We start from the raw sequence: 25,214 nt of genomic DNA, 5'->3' as shown, positions 1-25,214 counted from the left end.
GGAGATTCCCTAGCTTTCTGTGTATAAATACCATGTGGTATTTGTTGATTAGAGATACAAATCTCTTCTATAGATTGATTATACTGAGATATGGATTCAGTATCTGAAACTGAATGCCTAGAAGATTGTGGTATGGAGATCTTATAGGAGGATCTCGAAGACAAACTTCTACTAACAAAAGGTTTCTTAAAGTTTAATATAACTTCACCTTCTGTTGATTGAATTATCTAATCTAAATCATTATTAATGATTGGCTGTGGTTGAACAACGTTTCTGCAGATCCATGAATCTGGAAATTGAATTTCACTCCAAGGAATCATCCTGGGTGTTGCTACACTAGAAGTTGAAAGATTTGTGTCAATTAACACAATCTTTCCTAGTGTAGTTTTATACCGTGCATTTGGTGTTAGAGTATGTAACACCTTATAGTGAATTCTATAAGTAATTCCAATCACCTCAGATCCAGATAAAAAGTTATAACCTTTAGCCTGAATTTGTAATGATAAAGAATCATAAAGATTTCTATCCGATAAAGATAAACTTAAATTAGGATAGACATCGAAATAGACTGGTCCATGACAAAGACTAGTCTCTACAGCTCCTATGAGGGACGGTAAATAGTCGAGACATCTAGCATCTCTGAGAGTTGATTGAATACAAGCATTCATACCCAAAAGGGTTAAAGGTCTGAAAGCAACTTGTATTAATCCTATATGAATAAATTTATAATTTTTCACATAAGGATACAAGTCACGAGGACATAAAAGATGCAAATTATTACTCATGGAATGTAAACTAATAGTTTGTTCCATAGTTTTTACAGCGATTTTGCTGGTCAATATTTCCATCCAGCTACCATATTTATATATGGTCTTGGGATCCATATTAGGAATCGTCCATTTATTCATTTTGTTCTGTGTGTCGAGATCATACTCGATTAATTATGTGTTCTTAATTGAACTCAGATCATCATTATTTGATGACTGTGCCATGGGTGTTGAGGTGTTAGTGCAAAACAAGTAGAGTATAATGAATTATAACTATACCTAATAGTAATAAAACTATTCATGATGTAATTATTGGTACATCGTCTTCTTCTCCAAATATTATAAACATTACAATCAAAATCAAATCCTTAATGTTTATATTAAGTAAAACCACGTTTGTCAACGCCTTACGGGTGTAAAAGTGCATCATGCAAGATAAGCCTACAGCACGGTTTGTTATTATGTGATTATTATGCTGTTTGTGGCATTAATCTTGGTATACCATAATATTTTCAAATGTGTGGCATATGTGAGAATTTCCCTGGCGTCTTCTAATTGTTTTTTAGTACCTTAATATGAATTGAAGAATTTTCAATAAATATGTTAGTGGAAATAGTTAATTGACCTGTGTCATTATTTTTGTTAAATAATTTTCAAGCATAGTCTAACAAAATGGGTTTAGGGAAATGGATAAAAATAGTTGAATGATTTTTTCAAAGCAAATTAAACCCCAATATTGAGCCCTTTGAAATGAGTAAAAATAGTTGTATGATTTTTCAGAGCAAACCCCAACATTGAACTCTCTCTAGTAACATTGTTTTGTAGATTTTCCACCATTTGAATTTGTTTTGGATCAGACTCAATAACCAAAAGAAGTTCAACTACCACTAACATTGGTTGATGGAAGGTCATTAACCAAATTTTAAAATGTATTACCGAACAAAGGTAGTGAAGGAAAGAATAGTGGATGAAAAGAAAAGCTAACGAAGGAAAAGAACGACTTTGTAACTATAATCTCAACTTTCCTTCTACTCGTAACAAAACATCGTTCATTGTCAAGCACGACAATTTGTATCAATTTGTGTTTGAAGTGTGAATCTGCTTCCGCACCTTTTGCTCAATGCATGATATAGGTATGGTACTTTATTCAACCGCATATGTAATGTTTCAACGATAAGTATGGCACCATGACAAAATAAACAAACACATAGAGAATAAACCAATATACGCTAATTTACCAAGTCAAACAAAAAAACTTTGGAAACCCGAGGAACAGTAGCAAAATAATGGAAAAAAAAAAGCTAAAATTATCCCAAGAACCATCCAAAAAAAATTAAAAATGGAGCCATTGTTAGAAAAGATAAAATAATGACCAAAAAATTATAAATGCACTTAATTAATATCCCAAGTAAAAAATTAACACAAAAACATTAGGCAACCACAGACCAGCTTTCAGAAATTCTAAACATTACAATGAGATTAATAATAACCATAATCATTTACTGTGCTGGTTAGCATCCTCACCGGGAGCTTCAATTGTTTTCACTTGTGAGGCTTTCTCTAGGAAAGCTTGCTGTTGTATGACTTTAAGCAATTCGCTTGAAGTACTACTATTCCTCCAACCAAGCATAATATCTTGGCACCAACTCCTAAACAGTATTTTCCACCACCATAATGAAGAAGGCATGCAACTATTATCACAACGAAAAAGCGTTACTCATTATAAAAGGTGGTATTCAAGATTCAAAATGCAACATTCTTCATTTTATACATTTCAAAGTTATAAACATAAATAAAGTAGACATTCTCTTGTATCTCAAAGTACTTAAGTTCAGCTCCTGACCCTGCTCAATTTCCAGCGATACATATGCACCAATAGAAATAGACTTCATTATACAAAAGCAATCAAAGCTTTTTAACTACCAAATAATAAAAAATCTGCCAATGTGAGGGATATTAGAGTACATCGGCAATTGAGATGCAAAGGATGGACAACCACTTCTTATGCATAAATATCATTGGTAACTATTCAGAATAAGTCCATAGCTGAACTAAACTATCAAAAGGACAATTGCATTCTATCTATCAACTACTCTTAACTGCATGTTTCTTAACTTTGGTGCACTCTGAAGATTCCTAGATACATACACTTCCATAGTTCAGCCATATAAACATACTACACAGTCCAGTAGAAAGCGTACTTTTCAAAATTATGAAAAATCAAAGGTAAAAATATTACCATTCATCTCCTATATGTTCCTATGTAACTGACAAACATGCTTAATACTTTCACAACAATGTTCAATAGGATTTACACATTTATCTATAAACTTGGTCACTCAAACACACTTGAACATCACATTAGGTTATTCAAGTCACAAAATGCTAATATATAAGAAAAATAGAAAGGCTTGTTAGAGATCATGAATTAAGCGTGTGGAAAAGGGTCAACAAAGTCTATCATGTGCATGCACATCAATGAAAACAGGTACCAATTTCTCTAATGTCACTACCTATACCCGACAAAAAGTTGTTGTTATATATACACAATAAAAGTGTTATTGTTTTTATCAAGGAAGTCTTATGCATTATAGAACGCAAAAGAAACCTCTCCTGACATGACCATTTGTTTTCTTACAAAGAGATAACACATGCACCATATCACCAATGCTAGTGGTGTGATATGTTTTTGTGCACAATTATATTGTTTAGGAGAAAATTCCAGCTCCCTAACACCCATAAGAGATCAGAAGAATGGACAACGGATTAATAGACTAAATATTCATGAAAATTTTGCCATTAATGTATACCATAGTTCACAATTCAGCCTATAACAGTAACCAAATCACAACAGTAAAACCCACGCCTATGCAGTCTCCACTCTCTTCTTCTCCGCCATTCCTCTCCAAACCCTTCTTGCACTCATGTTGAGTGTCATTGATATCAAGTGAGATCACATCAATTTCCATAACAACAGGTGAGTTGGTTCTCTCTCTTTTTTTACCGATGACAATTATAAAATTTTATGCATCTTTCTGGATATGGTATATTGAATTTAGCATTATGTTTTCCTATGTTGAATGCAAAAGAAGATATTACTTAGACAATGATATTGGAAATTACAGATGTGTTATACCTTATCGAACCCTTATGGAGTCCTGGGGGATGGTTACAACAAGTGAGTTTGAGCAAATTCGGAAACCCGATCTTGGGAGAGAGAGAGTGTGGAATTGGGGGTTTAATTATACATGAGTTTGTAGTTCTATTGAATAATTGAACTGAATGGGAAAGGAAAACAAAGAAATGGAATAGGGAGTAACGGCTATACTAATGGCAGTCTTGAATAATCCAATTAATTTTCTGGTGAAGAAAAAAGGAAACTTCAATGACTCCGTTTGGAATACAAATCGCACACGTTTGCTAGGCTTTCTAAAGAATTGAGTGCATGCTCTTCTTTCTAAAGAATTGAGTACATGGTCTTTCTAAAGTACTCAACCGTTTCAAATTTCATTATTGTAAATTTAGTGGATGGGCTAAATGGTTTTTATTTTTTAATTTTGGTAACTCCTCTTCAGGTTATTTCTAAAGTACTCCACCGTTTCAAATTTCATTATTGTAAATTTAGTGGATGCTAAATGGTTTTTATTTTTTAATTTTGGTAACTCCTTTTCACTTGATTTATTGTTTGATGATTAAATATGGGCTATTAGGAAGGTCATGGGGTTTCAAAATTAAATGTATTCATTTATGGCCCTACCTCAAAGTTTTTCTCAATGCAATCTTTGTTGCACACGTGTCCCCCATCTAATGTAGATCCCTATGAACTTACCTCACATAAAAAATGATACGCGCCTCTACGGTAAACATGTTGGTGGTAGTTTTTTATTATACTTCTCCAAGATCTCATGTGGACGATTGTGAGCTAATCATCTGCAAGAACATGGGTGACTATACCATTTCAAATTTAGGGGGGAAAGTTGGTATATGCCTAAGGAACGTAGTACTTCAATTCATCTTAAGCTTATGTGGTACCCAATTTTAGTACAATGTAAGTACTTCAGAGTATTGTTTAAGTTCATACATCATAAATGCGATAAACAACACAAACTAATAACACTAATTAAGTTCATACCATTCATATTTTGAGAAACAATATATCAGGCAAAAGTGTAAAGAATTTGAATTTAACTCTACATTGTCTAAAGCATAAAATCAGCAAAAAAAATTAAAAAATTAAAAAAATCATGTACCTTGACTGATAATGATATCCTCCAAGTGGTTGAGGATGAAAGTTTCTATGCAACAGCCAAGAACCTGTGGAATTAATTTAATTTGGATTCCAGTGGGTATAAATAGGGATGAGTTTGGGGATTACAAAATATACCAACTACTCTCTTTCATCAGCCACAAATTCTCGCATTCAAACTGCAACACTATCAATGGAAAATGAAAAAACAATTAGAATTGAACTTTTCATAATCACTCGTACGTACTGCATTTGACAAACAAAAAAAATAGTAATATGCAATTTGGATGATATACAACACTTAAACCAAAAGGTGGGTTTGAAGTGGGATAGAAAAGCTAAGAACTTCCTTTATGGAGGAACAGAATTGCATGTTTTTTATAGTCCCAAGTTCCTAGTCTCATTAAGAATATAAAACACCAAAAACATCAAGTGGAATAGTTGCGTGGAATCGGTCAGAAGTGTTTAAAGCAAAAGTGAAATCTTTTCAGTTGACTAAACTTGGGGACTTAAGCCTGAAAGGATTACAAGAAAAGTTAGAAAGAATATGGATACCTGGTGCTTAGTTGTGGATGGAGGGAATATCATCTCTCTCTCTCTCTCTGTTTGAAACAACATGTAGAAATTCAATTTGTAAGTTTCCAATTAATGCATCGCAGTATTAATTTGGAGAGGGAATTTTGACTTATGAGTTCCGCTTTGTGGTCTTTATTAACCCAAAAAAAAAGAGAGTTCCGATCCACTTTGTGGTTATCATGACTCATGAGACATTTATCAAGGAGCCGAAGAAAGGGATTGTTCTCCGTTATTATTACCATTTCAGTTTTCATTTTTTTATCAATGAATTTCAATAGTTATTATTTATTTCTAATTGATGGTAAATTGGTAATGTTAAAAGTACAATTAAACCATTTAATTTAAGAGCCAAATAAGAAATATATTAATTGAAATAAACATTAAACTTAGGCATCCAATGCATAACCGTAGAATTTCATTACCCATCAAGCTAATAAAAATACAAAAGAGTCAAATAGGAAATACAATAATTGAAATTAGGCATCCTATGCTCATTAAAAAAAGGTCTGTGCAAATCCCTAAGCACATATAACTCATATCCCAAGACGATCTCGACCACCCTTTGTCTACCCATTTTGTTTTATTATAATACTAGGTATTACCCGTGCCTTCGGCACGAATGGCTATGAAATTTCCGCATTTATGTCATAAAGAGTAAAATAGAAGCTAATTTTTTTTTTCTAAGTTAATTTGCTCTTCATGGGCATTGAGAAGAAAGTAGGTATTACAACAGTAATACTTATTACATTAATTACAACATAAAATTCTTGACACATTCGGTTTAAGGTGCTTCATCTCCTACCCGGACCATATTCAACAAAGCATCTAACAAACAGAGCAAATACATTGTCTCTTTATAAAAAGCTAGAACATAGTCATTGATAAGATTGCATGTCTAGTTAGATAATCAACAACTTTGCTTTCCTACACAATATGTATAGATCACTTCTAGTCTTCCAAATAGGTAATGAGTTCCAACACTGCCATGGAAGAGCTTCAAAATCATTTATGATCTCAACAGTTCATTAGCAATTGTTTGACAATAGCATTATGAAAAACCCAAGCAGTTAGGTCAACTTTAAACTCAATCGAGCTGACTTAACTTAGAGAAGAATCTACTGAATTTGGAATCACGGCCTAAAAAACTCATCTTAAAAACACCAAGAGTTTATCTGTGTCATCTGCAATTCAAATGACCCAACAAAACTATTATTGAACCAATCACAAATATAATAGTGTAGCTATTCTTCGTTGTTTTTTTTCACACAAAACCTAGATATCAAGCAATAGAAATACTCATATATTAGAAATTTAAATCTGATGGAAATACATATTGATATAACGGTGTCAACAATGACCAGAAAAACCATGAATCAACTAATAACTTATATCAAGTATACAAAGTATCAAAGAAATAGCTCAACAAAAGCACCTTAGTGATTCAAACGAATATTGATTCAAACCAATAATTTTCCACTCTATTTTAAATACCCATATATTGATTCTTTCTCTCAATAAATGGTACTACTTAAGTTAAGCTATTCATATTTCATTAGCAAGAAGAATAAATGAGAGAGAGGAGGGAGATTGTACATTGAGTTGTCAATCCTACTAGACATTGAGTTAAACCATCATGATTTCCCGTATTCAGAGCCAATTAGAAAAATAAAGACCAACTGCTACATAACTAAAAATGAATAAAAATAACATTTTAGCTGCTATGCTACTAAACATGGAAATATGGATTCAAATGTGACAGAATTGATGTATTTCTAAAATAGAGATACCTAGTGTGTGGAGAGCCCTTGATTGGCTTCTGACCATACTTCCCCATGAATACTCGTAAGGTGGTATATCAACAACCTTGTTACTTATAGTTAATACCTTAATTGATCTCTTCACTCTTAGTTTCCTACATAAAACACGTACAATAGCAGTTAGCAATTAAGCATACGTAAGCGTAGTAAACTCATATTATGAATGATATGAAATTAAACTTTTCTCTTCAAGCAATGTCATTTACCACTACTATACTTCCACATTTGACACTTCCATCTACTCCCCTAACAAAACACCTCCTTTATTTTGTGTGTTTGACGTGTTTCTAAAATAGATATCCTAAACAGCGGCAACATACTGGTTATGCAACAACCATTTATATATCTAATACCTATTTTTGCCAAAAATAATACACTACTCTTCTAAGCTTGGTCAATCGATATTTTGAAATTAACCAATCAAATTAAGCAATTTCTACGAAAGCACCCACCATATTTAATGTTTTTGCTAGATCACAGGGAATTACATAGAGTTGTAACTTGCAAGTGAAGCGGAATACTAAGTGAATATGACAACGTATGTGTATTGTAAATATCCAAAACCCTTACCAATTATCAGAAGCATTGCAGAATTGTTGAACTTTGGTATTCCTCTAGGGTTACACTAAAAATATGTGATTTTCGGTGGTATTCCCAACTGGTTTTGATCACTGGATAAAAAGAGCTTTCACCCATTACATGCCATGAATGAACCCAGAGTTGATTAAATGTTTTATGAACTTGCAATCTAACAAAAAAAAAAAAAAAAAAAAAAAAGAACGAAAATCAAAACAATAAGGAATTAGTTAGAACAATAAGCATTCATGAGATAACCTACATTACATTAGATACGCAGATTTTCCAGCAGGAATATTAATTAAACCTGTCATATGAAACCTGCTCATGTCGCCTCCTTGAGATATCCAATTGACTTTTCTAAGAAAGAAGAACATGTTACAAAAAAATGGGAAAATATATTGGAAATTAAAATATTGAAGTAGAGAATGAGAGATTAACGTTGAAAATAAAAGAGGAACTCACCTGATCTTGAGAGAACCTAAAAAAAAAGATGCATTCAAAGTTGATCCTTTGTAACATAACAAAATTTCAACCATATAGGCATAATAAACAATCAAAAACATTTCTTTTAGATTCGCAAAAATATGAGGAGGATAGTCAACATTTCTTTTTCTAATTGGCGGCTTCCATTGTGTGGTTTTTCTTTAATTGAGTTGGTCAGCGAGAGAGATGGAGATAAAATGCTACCTTGGATTGGGGAAGACGATTAGGCGGGGAAATGAAATTAATGGAGGAGTAATTGAGAAATTAAACTATGGAGCTAAAATGGAAGATGAGAATAATAAAATTAAACTGATACGCAAGTTTTGGGGAGTGGGTTTTCTAGTGGTACACGTGTCTCTCTTCAACACAAATCCTCTTCTTCTCTCCCACTAAAAATATTTTTTTCTACAAATTTTACATCTGACTACAAAAGAATCAACGCGATCAAACTGTCACTTACAATATCCAAGCCAAGGGTTGTCATTGACTATATATTTACCTAATTCTCAAAACTCTCGGAGAGGAGCTTCAAGGCTATAAAACATGCACTCGCAGAAGTATTAAAATTGTTACTTAGCTATAGGCTAACACAACTTTTAAAATTTTGAAAAATAGGCGTAGGCTAATGGCCTTTATTTCTGAAAAACTACCACTCCAGGTGTCTTTCTGAAAAACTACCAATACAAAAACAAAATTGAGATCTTCATAGATAAAGATTAACAAAAGTAGCACACAAAAAAGGGAAATCAATACTATTATATGCATCTTTTGATAAATGCAGACAATGTGAATCTAATAAAACAAAGCAGATTAAGGGCAGAACTCCAAAGTGTGGGCAGGACTATAATGGTATGTACCACCACCAGCTTTATTTCTCACATTCCCCACTCCATATGTCTTTCTGAAAAACTACCAATACAAAAACAAAATCGAGATCTTCATAGATAAAGATTAACAAAAGTAGCACACAAAAAAGGGAAATTAAATCAATACTATTATATGCATCTTTTGATAAATGCAAACAATGTGAATCTAATAAAACAAAGCAGATTAAGGGCAGGACTATAATGGTATGTACCACCACCAGTTTTATTTCTCACAGTCCCCACTCCATATATCTTTCTGAAAAACTACCAATACAAAAACAAAGTCGAGATCTTCATAAATAAAGATTAACAAAAGTAGCACACAAAAAAGGGAAATTAAATTAATACTATTATATGCATCTTTTGATAAATGCAAACAATGTGAATCTAATAAAACAAAGCAGATTAAGGGTACAACTCCAAAGTGTGGGCAGGACTATAATGGTATGTACCACCACCAGCTATGAACGAAGAAGTTATTGCAGCTTCAATTAAGAGACTTTGCTTTGTGAAAGAGTGTTTTGGTACCCATTAACAAATTATAGAATATAGTAAACAGTAGCAAAATCAATAAAAAGAACAATATCAAATCAATCGTATGAAATGAAAAAAAAGGCAATGACGTAATCCTTGCAAACAACCATAACAAACTTGGCAAGTAAGTACCTCTTAGCAAAGGCTTGCACTTGTATAGAGTATAAGGCATATGTAGCAGGAAATGAAAAGGAAAAGTTATAATTTGCCACTGATTCTCAACCGTTTTCAAATAACTTCAATATTGGTGTAACCGATTGCCACCAGACAACTCAATTAGTTAAACACTTTTTTTTTTTTTTTTTTCCGGTAATCAATTAGTTCAGCACTTACCCACTCTGACAGATAACTAAGTATCAAGAATAATATTAATTTTGTAAGATAAACTTAATATCATGTTGATACTCGCAAGATAGTTTGATTTATACATAGTTTGGTGTCTTGGCATCAATCTTGCTAAACATGTTGTAGCGATCTTTAGAATCATGTAATACCTCGAGTTTAATACTCACGAATGCAGTTGTGTTCTAGCAATATATTGGCATTTCTTCAAACAATATACTCACAGATGCAGTTGTTTTCTAGCAATATATTGGCATTTCTTCAAACAATATATATTTAATTAAACAGTATACATACTTTTGATATTCACTTAAGGCAAACCATGTTCATAAGTCCTCGAACTAACACCGACAAAAAACAACTTCTCAAAAAAAAAAAAAAAAAAAAAAGACAAAACAATTTACCGTGGTGTTTATTGGACTTGGTTGATCAGTGTAAAGTTCTTCTTATAAGAACATCCTTCCTTCATTTCCATCTTTGACGACACTTCAGAGCACTGAACCAATCCTCTTCTGCATCAAACATAGCCGACAAAAAATCTTTAATTCCAAACCATCAAATTGTAAAGAAAAATAAATAAATAAGAAGATAGCCAATTAAAAAATAATAATAACCAACACCAATGAACAAAAGTCTGGTCAATTTAAGTTCTATATTCCAATTTAATAAATTAAATTCTAACATTTAAATATTTCAAAAGAATGTCGTTCAAAAGGGATCATAAGTACTATACATGATAGGGAAACAGCTGTACAACACAAAAATAGATTGACAAACTCAGCATAGAATGCTTAGATCAGTTATGTAGAACCCATAGCTCATTTATACATTCTCTTCAACATTTACGCAAACAACTATTTGACAGTTCCCCTTACACCAAATCAAACCATTTATAGTTCTGCATTACCCAACAAAAAGTGAAACAAAAGTTAAAACAACAAAAAATATATGAAGAACCAGTCATAGAAATACATTTAAATATAGTGTTCACAATTGTAGTTATGTACTGTGTCTAAAGAGCATAACAATTAAATAAAAACACCTAAGAATCAATTACTAAATTTAAGGGGAAAAATTCCCAAGTAATAGTACTTTCTGAAGATCGAATCCTTTTTGAGATCGTTGCATCTTATCTTTGGAGAGAGAGTGGCGATGTGAGGATTTATAGTGGTACAATTAAAAAGAATATGGGTATAACTTATCCGAGCATTGGGGAGTGAGGATTGACTATTGAATATGAGGGAGACTCTCCATTATTCTCATTTCAGTTTTCTTTTTTCTAATAAATGCATTTATATTTTTATACCCATAAATTATTTCAATGTAGTTATTTGTTTCTACACTGATGCGAGTCTTGGGGATTAAGCCCACGTATGAAGCCCAACTATTTAATAGAAATTCATTTGTTATGAAAGTTCTCAATTAACCCATTATTAAATTTCCACACCTCCTCTCCAGTGGCATCTGAAATCAAACTTTAACTATGGTACATTGGGAGCTTAAGAGACGAAAGAGTTTCAGTTATTATAGAAGTAGAAGAGTCGATTAGAAGGGGGACTTTATGGAAGCCATTATGTGAGAGTGTTTTTGTTTTAAAACGCCAGAGACTATGGATGGAAAGTGTGATGGAAGTCTGGAACTAAGTAAAGTGAACAGTTCACCAATTTGGTCAGATGGAAAGTCTTTCTTAACCACATTTCGTAGTTTGAGAAATGAGAACTCCCCACATGATTGTTTTTTGAATTTTTAGTTACTATTTTGAGAATAATTAAGGTGTTATTGAGAAGGCTGTGGCCATTCCAGCTCGACTTAACAGTATCACCGAATGTTAGAGATGGAGTGATATCGGAATCTGAAGGTAGTGAAACTTGAAAGTGAGAAGGTTGAAACCAGGCAATTGAAAGGACAGTTCGACGGTTTGACTAACGCATAAAAACATTACAACAAAGTTAGTAGAGAAGCCTCATGCATACAAAACTCCAAATAATCATATTTTTTCTACCAAGACAAAAAAGTGAAAACCCCATGAAAAAGTAAACATGCCTTGTTTATCTAAGCAAGGCATAGAAACACATATTCCTGCAATACTCTCCTTCCAATATTCAGTTCCTTTTGTTGCCCCTATTCAACTCAAAAGTTCATGTATAATCAAGTTTTGAATCTCAAACATAGTTTACAAAACTACAAAAACATAAATTTGAAAATGAAAAAGAAAAGAGGGAAGCATGCCATTTCCATGGAAATCACCATAAGAGCAATAATGTAGTTGTTTTGCATAGTAAAATCACATAAGTGTAGATACTAACACTATTACAACCATGCAAATCTCTCGAAAGAAAAAACGTACTATAAACACACGAAATCCACTATCTCTTCTCCTTTGTTTCAATCGTTACTTGGTTTCTATATTTCAACCAACACCCCCATGTGCCTTCGAAATTCACTTATTGTCGTCTTTCACTTCAACTCTATAGTCGGGACGCAAATTTTTAAAACAACTTTCCTCTTACATTTTCCCTTGTTTTATGATAGTAAGGTCAACCAATTGATAAATTATTTAAAATTTCCAAATAAAGTTTTACCATGTAAGACCCGTAGTTCTTCTTCAGAAAGGCTCGCAACAGGAGCTGGATTTTCCATTCCTAAATGTTGGATCACACCTTCGAATATGAAAGGTAACAATGCAAAGTGTTGGTAATATGGTTCTCAATATTAACAGGATGCGTAACCAATAACAAACTCTTGCCAAAACCAAAAACCAAACTATTTAGCCAAAAATGATTTATTTGTAACCAAACATTCATGGCAGAGAATGGACCTTTGAATCAATATATTAACTAAGTTGTCTAAAAAAACTCAAAATTAGTAACATCATTGTTTTCCAAATTGATGTAAAGAAAAATATACATTGCATGAATATTTGTAACCACACATTCACGGCAGAGGTAATACACATTGGATGAATATGAAAAGAGCTTCAGTAATCATCTAATTTAGGTGAAATGATAACTTAGGTGTATGGTTACTATGAAGAGCTTTTCTTGAAAAAATAAAAGAAAGGAAGAATTATAAATAAAATAATGAATCTAACCTGTCAAAGCTCTAGGAAAATAGATAACAGGATTAGAAATGCGCTTCTTGATTAGAGTTTATACCCTTTTCCAATTAATGGTCAAGTCGAGTTTTGATCGGCTGCAAGTTCGTCATTGGACCTGAGTTAAGAAAAAAAAATTACTTCGTTGAGGCACTTTAACAAACAATAGTTCTTTCTGTATTACTGATCAGAATATAAATACTTCTATTAGGCACTTCAACAAACACACCCTGAAGTATAATTCAAATCCCATGTTCAGTCAAGAAAACAACAAATTAGAAAAGAAAAACTAAATCAAAATATATTTTTTTTAAAAAAATTGCTTAGCCAAGAACAAAGAAAATTTACAAATTGTAACATATGTGATTCAAGTGAATAATCAACACTCAGAAGGAACATTTTGTGAAGTCGAGAGTTAAACCATGGTGTACTTAGACATGCACGAAACAATTGTACCTGAAAAGCTATCTTCATGTGACAAGTGTTCCTGCACAATGCAAACAAAGAACCTAGCTAAAAAACACAATCATATCAGGTACAGATGAAGAGGAGAAAGCCACATAGAGAAGAAGGAATATGAATGATCATCGTTATAAAATAGAGTGATTTATTTTCAGGATAGAAGAGTCGGTATTCCGGAGTTTTGGAATGGTTTCTGACTTTTTTTTTGCTGGATTCTGACGTTACTCAAAAAGAATCCTTTAATGCCGTTTTAGCTGGGAAACACTAGTTTTAAACTTTTAAGTTCGTGGGTCTATTCAAAGTTGGTTACACTCAATAGTCAATACACATAACTGGTTACACACTTACACATGCATTTTCAGTTTTTCACCCATAAAAAAACGCCTCCACAATAAAAAATTTAAAGTGAAACCCTGTAAGTCATTAAATATTTAAGTGTGTAAATAAAATATCCGTTTCATTTTTTTTTTACAATAATGAGTTTATGTTAGAATCCTACAATGAGTTTATCACAACCCTTTATTAGCACATTCAATGAATTAAGGCTATTCAATTCACAAGTCATTTAATGTGCATATTTTTAAAACATTTTTATACATGAAGACTACTCAAAAGTCAAAACTGTTTCAAAACGATCCTAACCGCACACGTGTCCCCATCTAACTCAAATCCCAACGAAATCCCCACCGCAACAAAACTAGGAATTGGCTACAATGTAACTCATTGTTGCGGTGCCGTACTGCCTACTAGGAATTTCACACACCAATCCACCCAGCTACAACTTCCTATATCATCTCAGACTCCAAACCAACCAATCTCTCATATCGACTCAACCTACATGCCTCAACCCATGACCAACCTCTTTTTGTGTGTTTAGATGGTGTATGGATGATGTAGATAGATGATGATCGTTGAACAAAAGAGAAGCTTATCAAAACCTAATTATCCTTCAATAAGTAAAGGATGAGTAGGGTATCGTTCCACTTTTAAGTGTATGTTATGTGAAGAACAGGACTGGAAAGGGGGTTTGAGGGATTAAAAACTAATATTGTAGAGATTGTAGATTCTAATGCTAAACTAAGCTAAACTAACTAAACTATTGAGAATTTATAAGAGAGAGAATTCAAGAGATTAAAATCCACCAATACTTTTAATCTATGACCTTCTGCTTCATGGTTGTTCTTACAAGTAGACTACAATTAGGCAATCGAGCGAGTGCCGATGCCCTTTTGGATGAAACATCGTTAACAATTAACTCTACTTAAGGTTGTTCTTATGTTTATGATATTAATATCTTCTTTCCTTTTATGTAAGCTCGGGCAGCCATTCAATGTATTACCAAGAGCAACATCAAGGAGTACTTCCTAATAGGGCAGCCATTCAATGAATCACCACTTAAGGAAAACATAAAGAATACTTCCCCTAGGCAGCCACTCCCTGAGCTACCCCTTCTAAGGCAACATAAAGAATACTTCCCTAACTCTAAAGAATTACACTACTAGAAGAAAAGTAAAGAACACTAGCATGATATTAATATTGCAAAACATAAACCCTATTCTATACTTCCATCCTCTGGTGTGGGCAATGGAACTAATAACTACAAACATAAAGAACTAACCTGATTAAAGAACACCATGAACCAGAAGAATCATTAAACCTTAAGCACTGGCTTCATCTCCTCCCTTGAAGGAGAAGATTAGCCTTCCATATAGAAGGAAGAACACGAAGAACGAGAAGAAGAAGAGTTGAAGAACATAAGACTAGAAAGACTAATTTATTAAGACTCAGCTAGTTAAAACCGATCTTTTATTATTAATCTCTCTCTGCCTCAAGTTCCGAGAGACAAGAATATAAGTGAATTGGCCAATTACATGAGGCACTTAGGTCCTCTATTTATAGGGGTTACAATGAGTTCTAGAAGCATTCCAAACCGTCATTTGTTTCCTAATACAAATAGGTTTCTTTCAGAGTCCGACTTCGTCTTCAAAACGGAAGGAATTGGCTACAAGATTAATGATTCATGCGTGCCGGGCGCATTATCCATGCGTCCCAGACTTAATCAATGCGTCGGGCGCTTTCGATCTATCGTCCCCCAGATGCAATCAATGCCCTCGATCGCGGGCCTTCCATCCATCGTCCCCTGCACGATAAGCCGATTTTCTCTCTCTTCCGCTTCTATCCTTCTATCCTCTTTTGGGGGCTTTGGTCCAAGCAACGAATCCTTTGGCCTTGGGCTTCCAAATAGACTTTAAAATAGGTCCAAGTCGCATATTTAATAGCTCCAATTCCTTGGCCTTCTCCATGATTGTCCACGGACCTCCCATGTGATCATTGATGTCTCAATTGCTTCGTTTTACCCCATTTTCTCTAATATTCTACAAAACTCTCTTTTTCACCTGTAGAATCTTAAAACACAACTTATAAACACTATTAGTCCACTAAGATGGCTAAACAAGAGGCATAATCGAGGATTAAATAGCACTTTTTGAAGCACTTATCACAACTCCCAACTAGCCTTTTGCTAGTCTCTTAGCAAATAAGATAAAAATAGATAAGTGATCAAAATCACATCCTAATAACAAAAATAAAATCCTAACTCATTTTCAAGAGGCATCGCGATTGCATTTACCATATGCAACAAGGCTTTAAACCTTTAAGTTCCCCAAAAAGGACGAGTTATAGTCTCGTGAGGGTTTTCGGTGATATACCCACAAAAATCAATCAATAGCATGTTTAAGAATGATAGTATTTTTCAGAGAGAAAATTCCTTACCCACTTAGTGCTTACCCCAATAGATAGGCGGTCTCCATTGCTAACTACATTTCTCGCAAAGACTCATAGATTATGATGGAAGATAGTAAAATTGACAAAATTCTCAATCAAGGCTTATGTGTGTACTTAGTCAATCTCCTATACTCTCCTATCCAAGAAACGGAATCCCTAGTTTACCATAGGTAAATAATCTCGACTTTCAATCCTCACCGGTCATACTCTCGAAAAAGAATCTCTCAGAAGATGGTCTACTATTTTACATCATGTATGTGGGGAAAAGAATAATGCATACGAACATCCCACATACTACCTTGAAAAATAGACTTCTGAATAAAATTAGTCTCATGGAAAGAATGTCAATCACATATGAAGTGTCGGGTCCTTCACTTTAGCATCCTCTCACCTATTCTAGACTTCGTACCATACTGTAATGATAAGTCATGGGTTGTAACTTGGCTTGGGTATTGGTTTATGAAGGAAAGGTAAAAAGGATTCTAAGGTTGTTTCTGAAAACACTAAGGGTTTTGCTTCTTTCTTTGGAAGATTTCTTCAAATTCTGTATTGCAGAGAAAATTCTTCCTTTATCTTAGCTTTTCCATCCATTCTGTTTTTTTTTTTTTTTTTTTTTTTTTTTTTTTTTTTTTTTAAACTCAGTGGTATATCCTTGATTAGTACTGGATATGCTTGTTTTCCACTAGCTTCTTTCACTTTGAACAGAATGATGGGATTCATTGTATCTCTCTGGTATTTCCTTGTAATCTTCCTTTTTTGGTCTTTCTTCCTCCTTGTGCCCCTCGTTCTTCTCGTAAAACATATGGGTATGGCTGATAAAGATTTTGGCTATACTTCTTGTCTGGAGTTGGGTGAAGGGTGAATGGTAGAGGGTTTTATGAAAGAAAATGGCTTATTGTAAGGCTCAAAAGGGTTTAACATGATGGTCCTACTAGGTGGGATAAAGGCTGAATGGGTTCACTACTTGACTTATCAGTATGATACTCTGTTTTAAATAGACTACAAGACCTAATGGCTATCTCCCCAGTTGATGTCACTTCGTGATTAACCAAATTACAGAATAATGAGACTATATTACAACGACATAAAGAACTGAAAGATGATGAGTCACTAAGACTTGGATTTTTCGTAAGAACTCTCCAAAAAATGAGTATAAAGCTCAAGTCTCACGGGCTAAGTCTAAAAATTCTACTTTCAGTTTTCTAGGGGTTTAAATCTCTTCTAGCAAAAGTACACAAACCCACCAAGTATTATGGTGGTGCCTTGATAAAGAATTCTATCAATAAAAACTATGTCCGAGCATAATAAATAGTCTAAGCGTAATGAAATCAATAATATCAACTATCTATCAAACTCAAAGACTAAGTAGTATAGAATCTATATCCCGGACTCATCATTAAAATTCATTTTTCTCATGCTATCGATAACAAAAAAAATTTTTGTTTTTGAAAACTAATTTTCAAATTCATTTCTCAAGTACACCCTCCCCTACTTATGCACGCATTGACCTCAATGTATAAAGAAGTAAATGAAATGGATGAGAAAAAGGTAGGATATTACCATTGATGCGAATATCGAATTAGTTCAAGAAACAAATTTTTTGGTCTTTTACGTCGATCCCCAAGACATAATGTGAGTCTTTTAAAGTCGATCCTCAAGACTTTTGAGTCCTTTATAGTCGAACCTCAAGACTAGTACTCCCACCCACTCGGTTCCACTTTGTAGGAATTCTTCCGATCTCTCTCAAAGATGTGATTGACAAAAGTATACCTTGTACCAACAATTTTCTCTTAATGGTCAGAACCCGGGATAAGTTTGAAATGACAATTCTTACAAGAACCTAGCTTACGACTCTCCTCTTATGTGCAAATGGACTTTTACCGAACCCTACACGAGCCATAGAAATAATCTTCCTTTGAAGGTCAACAGGGAGTAAATCCCATAAACTAACAAAGGGGATATACTAGGTTTCCATCTTAAAACCGATCTTTCGACAATATGCTTACTTCCTGTAGACATTTTCGCTCGATCTACTAGAATTCCTTCCAGCAGTATCCTTTCCTTTACCATGAAGTGACACTTGTCCCAGTTCAGAATTAAGTTGGTATCGCAACAACGTTTAAGGACTAAGGAAAGATGATGTAGACAATCCTCAAAAGGACATGTGAATGTCTTCTCTTGGTCCTCAGGGTGAATATGGATTTGAAAGTATCCTGAGTAACCATCAAGAAAGCGGTAGTAAGCTTGTCCAACTAGTCTTTCTAATATCTGATCGATGAAAGGCAATGGAAAATGATCTTTCCTCGATGCGTTATTCAACTTCCTATAATCGATACAAACTCTCCATCCAAATTAATCCGGGTTGAATCAACTCATTGTTCTCGCTTCTCGATCAACGTGGTTACGGACTTCTTTAGCACAACTTGAACCGACTAACCCATTGACTATCGAAATAGGGTAGATAATGCCGGCGTCAAGGAGTTTGACGACCTCTTCTCTAACTACTTCCTTCATTTTCGGATTAAGCCTCCTCTGTGGTTGCTTAGAAGTCTTGGAATCCTCTTCCAGATGAATCCTATGTTGAACTATCATAGGGCTGATCCCCTTGATATCATCAATTGTCCAACCTATAGCTGACTTGTGTTCCTTTAAAAGTGTTACTAACCTGGATTCCTGCTCCGCAGTTAAATCTGATGTAATGACTACTGGGTAGGTTCCCAAATCTCCCAAGAAAAGATACTTGAGTGTAGACGGTAAAGGCTTCAATTCTAGCTTAGGTGGCTCCTTCTTAAACTCTATATATGGTCCATTAGGCATTGCCTCAACACTAAGTTCCTCACAATCTGAGTCTGTCCGAGCTTTCAACACTTCATCAGCAGGATATGAATGAGTCTTATAATCCTGTGCTAACGCTTCAATCATAGAAACCTCGTTCACAAAGACACACCTCCCCCCGTTGTTGCCGTAGCACGTATGGAAAATATTGGTTTCGACTCTCATATTACCAAAGGATAACGCGTCATATTACCGTTTCGACGGTTGATGAGTGCATTTGCGGTGGCCAAGAATGGTGCGCCTAATGATTGGTATCCGCCTACCGGATGTAGGTTACGTGTCTAGTACTATGAAATCAACCGATAATAGAAGTCTTCGATCTTGACTATGACGTCTTCAATGAGTCCTCTAGGTATCTTCACCGATCTATCCGCCAACCGTAAAAGTAACATCGGTCGGTTTTAGATCCTTCAAGCCCAACTTCTCGTGAAGGCGAAATATGGTAGAAGATTCACACCGCACCCAAATCTAGTAAAGCTTGTTCCTCCAAAGAATCTCCACCTCTGCATGTAATAGTTGGACTTCCGGATCTTTTCGGTTTCACAACCGATAGATTCAGTAGGTAATGATGAACATCTTTGAGCGATAAAAGCTTCTTTTGGAATGTTGGTCTTCTTTTTACTAGATCTTTCGGAACTTGGCATACGAGGGAACTTGCTTGATGGCGGTCGAAATGGGATATTAATCAGAATTCTGAAATACATCGCAAATCTCCTTTGACCGGTCATCTTTTCTCGGTATTCACTAGTTTCAAGGAAACGGTCTTTGGATTCTTCAATATCGGTTCTCTTCTTTTCGGCTTCGTTGGCTTAGTAACAATTAGTGGAGTTGGATGGTGGAGTCACTTTCGTGGTTGCTTCTTCTTACTTACTTCCACGATAGTTCCTTCAACTTCTTTTGCAATAGTTTCTTCAACGGTGGCACAACACTAGATATATCCGGAATGTTAGAACAAAGTGGGATGGTGGGGACATAAGTTACCTTAGGCTCCATAGAATCTTTTCCTAGTTCATAGACAATCTTGTTATCAACTTTCTTGCCCCGACCTCGAGTGGTAAATGAAATTGACTTGGGCATTCGACCGAGTAATCTCCGGTTATCCACCGCAAGATACCTCTTTCCTTTCGGATTTGGCTCCGGGCCGGGCTTGGTAATGCTCCTTTTGATCTCTCACAAAGGCGGCACGATTTGCCTTATCCGGCCTTGAATGACACTAAAGTTATTCTCCAACTTCGGGTTCTTTGATTTGTCCGTTTATTCATTGACAATGGTGGTGATAGCTTCTTCCGGATGTGGGATAACCGCTTTGTTTCGATCGAGGCGTAGGGCAATATATCCACTCATAAGATCCGTACTAACTCTCGTTTGTGTTGGCTTGGTATTGCCGGGTTCCGTATAACCGTTGATTTACATGGTTGGTTCGGGCGGTTTTGAACCGATCATCGGTTATTCGAACCGATTTGATCGATTTTGAAATCACGGAGGAAAATTCCTCTGATTTGTATTTTGTGGCTTCCAATAATTCTGTCCCTGATTGAACTGGTTATTTCTTCCTAAAGAATTGATACTACATGCCTCTGCATTAGTATCCAGATAGTACGAACACTCTTCAGTGGTGTGGCCTTCATCAGAACATAGCTCACAAATGGTATAACAAGGCTTGGATGGCTGAGGCTTAGCTTGGAAATTGTTTGGTTTTGGAGGATTCATGGAGAACTGATCAAACTTCTTGTTTAGATTTTCAAGTCCTGTTGATAGGCTTGCCATAATTGATAGCATTGCTTGATTTGGGTCTTCTTGAATTTGGTTGCCAAATTTCTTCTAAGACCCTCCACTCTAGCTACGCCCTCGTTGCTAGTACTCCATTGTTGAGTGTCTTCACTAAATTCTCGAAAAGTTGTAGGCTTCCTCTCCATCCAATGATGTAAACTTACCTTGATGCATTGGACTTGTATCATCCGCTTGTTCATAGTAGAAAGTCCTCGAAAAAAAAATGAGCCAAATATGCTCTTATCATAACCATGATGTGGACATGAGACTAGCAGATTATTGAATTTCTCCCAAACTTTGATGATATTCTTCACCACCTTCCCTTTGAAATTGCTCGATGGCTTGCTGCATGGCATCTCGTTTCTTCTCAATGGGTAGAACTTGTTCATAAACTTTGTTCTCAACTTCTCCCAGTTGTTGATTGAATTGATCGGTTGTCAGGGCAGTTAACCATTCGGATGCTTTACCTTTGAGTGAGAGTGGAAAAAGAATTAACTTGATACTCTCATCCCCGATATTCTCGTTCTTGAAAGTTCGAGGATCGATAGAAATTTGTTCATGTGAACATAAAAAATTTGAACATTATTCGAACCATTGAACTTTGGAAGCATAGATTACCGATGCTCTAAGTTCAAACCGGTTAGCTTCGTCTCTCTGGAAAAAAACAATACCGCTTGGTGGGTCTCCAATGATTGGTGAATAAAAATCACTTCGGCTTTTTCCTCTCATTGTTTGCATTGGAGGAATAGCTTCAAGATTATTGGTGTCCAAAACACCTCCATCATCATTGCTTCCATCCATTGTATCAATCTCGCCTAGTATTCTTGTGAGTCGGTTGTTAAACCTTGTCCATCATTGTGTTCTTACCGAACGATGATATGGACGACGGGGCATACACTAGAAAATTCTATGCAAAAATAACAAAAACTATCCTACTATGCAACTATTCTAAATTATACTAGAATGTAAAACTACTTTTCTTCAACTTGGGTTGGGCTTTGCAGCCTAGTATCTTGCCCGTTGTCTAAAGTTTGTCTTCTAGGGTTATGGTGAATCACTTGGATTGCTTAAGTACCACGCCCCACGATTTATAGTCCGCTTTGTCAAGATTCGGACAAAGAAACACTAGAGTTTGATATTTCACTGTGTTGGCTTACAACTTCAATTGTTGAAAAGATCTTAAATGCAATTATAATAGAAAACAATAAAACTAAACTATGATGCAACTAAACTAAGAAAGCAATAAAAAGAATGAAGATTCGACTAACCTGGATGGTAGATCTTGTCTTCGAGATGTCCTTCAAGTTTCTTTCTTTCTTAAAAGGTTGGATGATGCGGCTAAAATTACCTCAATATCCAAAGTTCTAATCTTGAAAAAACATTAAACATAAACAACTTAAAACGGCAGCGGCGCCATTTGACCCACCTCTTTCCTAGGGCTACAATTAATTATATCCCCGGCAGCGGCGCCATTTGACCAACCTCTTTTTGTGTGTTTAGATGGTGTATGGATGATGTAGATAGATGATGATCGTTGAACAAAAGAGAAGCGTATCAAAACCTAATTATCCCTCAATAAGTAAAGGATGAGTAGGGTATCGTTCCACTTTTAAGTGTATGTTATGTGAAGAAATGATTTGGAAAGGGGTTTGAGGGATTAAAAACTAATATTGTAGAGATTGTAGATTCTAATGCTAAACTAAGCTAAACTAACTAAACTATTGAGAATTTATAAGAGAGAGAATTCAAGAGATTAGAATCCACCAATACTTTTAATCTATGACCTTCTGCTTCATGGTTGTTCTTACAAGTAGACTACAATTAGGCAATCGAGCGAGTGCCGATGCCCTTTGGATGAAACATCGTTAACAATTAACTCTACTTAAGGTTGTTCTTATGTTTATGATATTAATATCTTCTTTCCTTTTATGTAAGCTCGGGCAGCCATTCAATGTATTACCAAGAGCAACATCAAGGAGTACTTCCTAATAGAGGGCAGACCATTCAATGAATCACCACTTAAGGCAAACACAAAGAATACTTCCCCTAGGCAGCCACTCCCTGAGCTACCCCTTCTAAGGCAACACAAAGAATACTTCCCTAACTCTAAAGAATTACACTACTAGAAGAAAAGTAAATAACACTAGCATGATATTATATTGCAAAACATAAACCCTATTCTATACTTCCATCCCCTCGGTGTGGGCAATGGAACTAATAACTACAAACATAAAGAACTAACCCGATTGAAGAACACCATGAACCGGAAGAATCATTAAACCTTAAGACGGGGCTTCATCTCCTCCCTTGAAGGAGAAGATTAGCCTTCCATATAGAAGGAAGAACACGAAGAACGAGAAGAAGAAGAGTTGAAGAACATAAGACTAGAAAGACTAATTTATTAAGACTCACTAGTTAAAACCGATCTTTTATTATTAATCTCTCACCTCAAGTTCCGAGACAAGAATATAAGTGAATTGGCCAATTACATGAGGCACTTAGGTCCTCTATTTATAGGGGTTACAATGAGTTCTAGAAGCATTCCAAACCGCCATTTGTTTCCTAATACAAATAGGTTTCTTTCGTGAGTCCGACTTAGTCTTCAAAACCGGAAGGAATTGGCTACAATTAATGTCGATTCATGCGTGCGGGACGATTATCCATGCCCCGGACTTAATCAATGCGTCGACGCTGATCTATCGTCCCCGATGCAATCAATGCGTCCGGGCGCCGATCCATCGCGTCCAGACGATAAGCCGATTTTCTCTTTTCTCGCTTCTATCCTTCTATCCTCTTTATGGGCTTTGGTCCAAGCAACGAATCCTTTGGCCTTGGGCTTCCAAATAGACTTTAAAATAGGTCCAAGTCGCATATTTAATAGCTCCATTCCTTAGCCTTCTCCATGATTGTCCACGGACCTCCCATGTGATCATTGATGTCTCGAATTGCTTCGTTTTACCCCATTTTCTAATATTCTACAAAACTCTCTTTTTCACCGTAGAATCTTAAAACACAACTTATAAACACTATTAGTCCACTAAGATGGCTAAACAAGAGGCATAATCGAGGGTTAAATAGCACTTTTTGAGCACTTATCAACCCACCATTCACCATTCCTACTATAACCCAAACCAATATATATCCACACCCATGTTCACCCCAAATATATCCCAACCCATGAGCTATACACCATTCATGTTCCCTCCTCCATATAGCACACAGACACCACAACCTACCACTTATATGAACACCCAAAATCAAATTCCTATCGTCCAAGATCAATACCAAGGCCCTGTGGCAGACAGATTGAAAAAGCTTGAGGAGGCATTAACTAAGATTAAAGCCGATTAGTTCGATTTGGATAGTCTTTCTCCATATCCACAAATTAAGGTTCCACATGGTTTTGAATTCCCTAAGATGGAGAGATATGACGGAACTGGGTGTCCTAAAGCCCATGTGAAAATGTACGCTTAGCTACTTGCGTTCTATGTGGATCGGGCGAACTATTAGTCCAATTATTCCGAGGAGTTTAAAGGGTGCGACAATCGACTTGGTGGATGAACACGACGCCGAGAAGATGAGAACGTGGGATGAACTTGCAAATGCTTTTGTGACCCATTTTTCATACAATCTGAGACATCCGGATGGGTCGAAGACAATTGGAGGCACTCAAGCAAGGTCCAATTGAGACATTCACCTAATATGTAACCGGTGGAGGACCAAGGCAGCTTTCAGATTCTAAACAGCCATCGAGACGCGATTGCATTCGAATGGTGGTAAAAAGTTTGAACTCAGAATATGCAAATCGATTGAGTCTCAGCTATCATCCATCTTTTCAGGCTTTGGTTTCGGTGGGGACTCAAATTGAAGATGCTTTAGCTTGTGGAACTATGACCTCAATTATATCGTCAGGTTCAAACGATGCTCAGAAGAAGAAGCCACCTTCAGTTACTGTCAATAAGCCAAAGGACACACATGTCGTCGCCACTCAAGTACAACCTCAACCACACACACAGATCCAGGCAGAGGTGACAACTCATCCTTTTTCCAATCAAGTCA

General features: G+C 35.4%; 1 long non-coding RNA gene across 1 annotated transcript; it reads right to left on the bottom strand.

Annotated features, from left to right (window-relative positions):
- Positions 1–2,056: 2,056 nt before the first annotated feature.
- On the bottom strand, positions 2,057–5,742 carry LOC147511507 (uncharacterized). Its single transcript, XR_015217004.1, has 3 exons — positions 5,569–5,742; positions 5,018–5,200; positions 2,057–2,458 (listed from the first exon to the last, which is right to left on the bottom strand). It is a non-coding gene; the product is annotated as an uncharacterized LOC147511507 (long non-coding RNA).
- Between the last annotated feature and the right edge of the window lie 19,472 nt (positions 5,743–25,214).

This window comes from Coptis chinensis, chromosome 3 (assembly GCF_015680905.1).
Source record: "Coptis chinensis isolate HL-2020 chromosome 3, ASM1568090v1, whole genome shotgun sequence".
NCBI classification, from domain to species: domain Eukaryota; kingdom Viridiplantae; phylum Streptophyta; class Magnoliopsida; order Ranunculales; family Ranunculaceae; genus Coptis; species Coptis chinensis.
This window is presented reverse-complemented; position numbering and strand designations above follow the sequence as displayed.